This window comes from Aegilops tauschii, chromosome 6, assembly GCF_002575655.3.
Source record: "Aegilops tauschii subsp. strangulata cultivar AL8/78 chromosome 6, Aet v6.0, whole genome shotgun sequence".
Classification (NCBI taxonomy): Eukaryota; Viridiplantae; Streptophyta; class Magnoliopsida; order Poales; family Poaceae; genus Aegilops; species Aegilops tauschii.
Genome location: NC_053040.3, coordinates 67,159,233 through 67,162,983, shown reverse-complemented (window position 1 = coordinate 67,162,983; position 3,751 = coordinate 67,159,233). Strand labels below are relative to the sequence as shown.

At 48.9% G+C, this 3,751-nt stretch overlaps 1 long non-coding RNA gene across 1 annotated transcript; it reads right to left on the bottom strand.

The window, feature by feature from the left end:
- Positions 1 to 221: 221 nt before the first annotated feature.
- Positions 222 to 703, bottom strand: LOC141025315 (uncharacterized). Its single transcript, XR_012186802.1, has 3 exons — positions 588 to 703; positions 438 to 504; positions 222 to 323 (listed from the first exon to the last, which is right to left on the bottom strand). It is a non-coding gene; the product is annotated as an uncharacterized lncRNA (long non-coding RNA).
- Positions 704 to 3,751: the final 3,048 nt, after the last annotated feature.

Genomic DNA, 3,751 nt, shown 5'->3' with positions numbered 1-3,751 from the left:
AGGGTCCACATAGTATTCTCCGTTTTCAGCGATCACGTGGTCAAGGAAGAATGCCGCCAATTCCTCTTGAATTCCTTGCATACGATCTTCTGCTAGGAGTTGATCCCGCTTCCGAAAAATCTAATTTGAAGAAGGGGGTCAATACATATATATATGAATAAATGAAACTCAATACAAATGATGGTAATAAAATAAAGTTGTGAATATTATTGCTTACGCACTTCGTATTGTTCTTCAGTGTAGCCCCGCTCACAGGTATGGTAGCGGATGGACTCGCAAACGTAGTATCCAGAGTAATTATTCCCGGGTTGCTGCCACAACCACTTTACAAGAAATAGAGGTCAATCAAACTGATAAGCAAGCATGCTAAATGGTATTGATCAAACTAGCGCTTGAATCACTAGGAGATGCGCGGAACATGCTACTATAGTACTTACTTTCGGGTGTCTAAATTGCAGCTGGTTCGGCAGTCCCGGGGCTTTTGAGGTGAATTTTCTCCAAACCCTGCCAGACAAAGAAAACAATTACTTGATATCAGGAAATGAACAAAGTTGCTGATATGGTGGATAATGATCGATTTAACTTACTTCTGGAGCATTTGAGTCATGTTCGCATAGTCCTGGGGATCTTTTCATCTCGAGTCTAAGACGGTTACTACTCCCGGCTCAAGCTTAATCTCTAGGAGAATATAGTGGAAGCTGCGCATGCATGCATAAGTCATCAATTACATTACCATAACCTGGACTAATAAGGGAAACCGAATATGCAGAAGACAATAACACTCACTTGAAATTGTAAGGGAAGAGTATTATATATTTGTTTTGATTTAATACCAACGATTGTAGCAAGTTGGCCTCGGCTTCTTTGGGATGTTTTTCAACCGTATATGCATCTATGAGATTTGTGTTGATGAACCCAATATCACCGATTTGTCTTTTCTTCAATTCGGCGATCTTCAATCTGCATAATATAGTGAGGATAAGTATAAATACATGCAATGAAAGAGCTGACCTATATAGAGAGACTTAATGACAGAAGTAGTACTACTTACAGACAGTAGCAAGTGATCGTTGTTTTATCGAGGGACTTTAGATTGTAAAACTGGAAGAAATCCTCAAATGGAACATTCAGCAGTTCAATTCCAACGAGGTCATGCTCCGGTTTAACTCTCAGCGTCAAAGTACTCATCCCATCAGACTCTCTGCATGTTTTCATGTACCAATCATGTAGTCTTCGCATCATCGTGCTTAGAGATCTGATATCTTTGACGAGAGGCTTCCCGTAATGGTATTTGTGGCTGTCCACCTCCATGATTTCATAATGTACATCGTCGGGCAGGTAATCTCCAAGATTGCTATAACCGGGCACCATACCCGGATCATTAGCAACGATGTCTTTTGACACCTTGAGCGGGGGGCACGATTGGTTCGCTTGTTCGCCGAGCTGGGCAATTTTTTTCCCAGCTCGTCGTTCTTTCATCCTTTTATCACTGACAGTACTTCCCGACCGCTCCGCTTCGGCATATGCCTTTCCAAGAACGCGCTCATAGTTGCCTCTTGGCGGAGACTTTGGTGGTTTTGTCAGGGCAGCCAGAGTGCGCTTTGCTTTCACCGGATCTACCTTCTCCTCCGGAGGTGGATGTTTCTTTGCTTTGACCCCTTCAAAGAAGTTCCTCACTTCGGCTCGCACGATCTTCGCGTTCTCCTCCTCGATCCTCTCATATGGTAACTTCTCTGGAGTCTTCAGAGAAGGACCGAATCTGTATTGCCTCCCGCCTCTGGCAACTGTACTGCTAGACACCGGCAGAGCAGACGGAGCGGCTGCGGCTATCTTCTTTCCTTGCTTACGAGGCGGAGGAGAAGGACTACGACGCGCCAGAGCAGCCGCAGCGGCGGCGGGTCTCTTCCGCCCTTGCTGACGAGGCGGAGAAGGAGGAGGCTGGCTGCCCTGGCGCGCCGGCGCTGGCGGAGAAGGAGGCGGAGTGCCGCCACGCGCCGGAGAAGGAGGCTGAGTGCCCTGATCACTCGGCGCAGGAGGAGGCGGAGTGCCCTTACTCGCCGGAGCCGTCTAGTTCGGAAGCTTGATGAGCTCCTTCCACCATAGGCATGGAGTCTTCAGAGCTAAACCCAGCCGAGTCTCCCCTTCACCGGTAGGGTGGTCAAGCTGGAGGTCCTCAAATCCCTCCGTTATTTCATCCACCATCACCCTAGCATATCCTTCTGGAATCGACCGGTAGTGGTAGGTTGCGCCGGGTTCAGTACGTAAAACAGAGCCAACAATCGCCTTGACTTTCAAGTTCTGCCATTCTGCCATAAGGTGGCAATGTTGAGACTCCGTGATAGCATCCACGGGGTAGCTAGGAGGAGCCGCATGCTCCAGCTGAGGCAGCTTGGTGGAAGCCACGCTGCTTCTACGCTGAGATGGCGGTGTAGCTTCGGGGGCAGTTTCGGCATCTCTATTGCCGTCTCGTTCCTCTAGCACTTGAACCCTTTCGTGCAGACGCTGAATTTGGATCCGCTCCACTTTTTTCCTCCTCTCCTGGGTTTTGTAACCGCCCGCGTCCGGAAAACCAGCCTTCCACGGAACGGAGCTTGGCGTGCCTCGTGTTCGTCCAGGGTGCTCAGGATTCCCGAGGGCCATTGTGAGCTCGTCGTTCTCTCTGTCTGGAACGAACGTCCCTTGCTGCGCTGCATCGATATAGTGCTTAAGATTCTTGACGGGTATTGCAAGTTGCTCGTCCGTCCAACGACACCTCCCTGATACAGGGTCCAAGGTTCCGCCAGCCCCGAAGAACCAAGTCCGGCAACGGTCTGGCCAGTTCATTGTCTCTGGTTCGATCCCTTTATCAAGCAGATCCCTCTCAGACTTGGCCCACTTAGGTCGGGCTTTGAGGTAGCCACCTGACCCCGTGCGATGGTGAAGCTTCTTCTTCGCAGCATTCTGCTTGTTTGTCGCTGACATCTTCTTACTCTTTTCCGATGTCTTGTGGGCCACAAATGCAGGCCAGTGATCTCTGATCTTCTCAAACCGGCCGACGAATTCTGGTGTCTCTTCTTTGTCGACAAAAGTTTTCAGCTCATTCTTCCACCTCCTGAATAGGTCTGCCATCTTCTTAAGAGCATGAGACTTGATTAGTTGCTCTATAACTGGCTTCTCCAGATCCTCCTCTGGCGGTAGGGTGAAATTTGCCTTCAGCTCAGTCCAAAGATCATCTTTCTGCATATCATTGACATAAGACACCTCAGGGTCTTCCTTCTTAGGCTTATACCATTGGTGGATGCTGATCGGGATCTTGTCCCTAACTAGAACCCCACACTGAGCAGCAAAAGCATCCTTTGTCCGGAGGGGTTCAATCGGTTGGCCGTCGCGCGCGATTGTTGTGATCTCAAACCTTTCATCCGAGCGCAACTTTCTCTTCGGGCCTCGTCTCTTTACCGCAGTTGTGCTCGATCCGGAGGGCTAGAAAAAAGAAGAAAGACGAGTGTTAATTAATATGTGTACATACCAAAACAATGAATGCATCAATTAGCAAGTCAGCACAGGCTTAACTAATATATTTACCTGGCCGGACTCTGTTCGGTCACCGGAGCCGTCACCACGGGCTCCTTCTTGCACCAGCATTGGGTCACCGGAGCCATCATAATCATGTCTTTCCTCCTCCACTCTTCGATCAGCGCAGCCTGCTTCTTCACCCTGTTCTTCTAGACCATCATTGTCATTAAGATACGACAAGATATCACCTCCGGCTAAG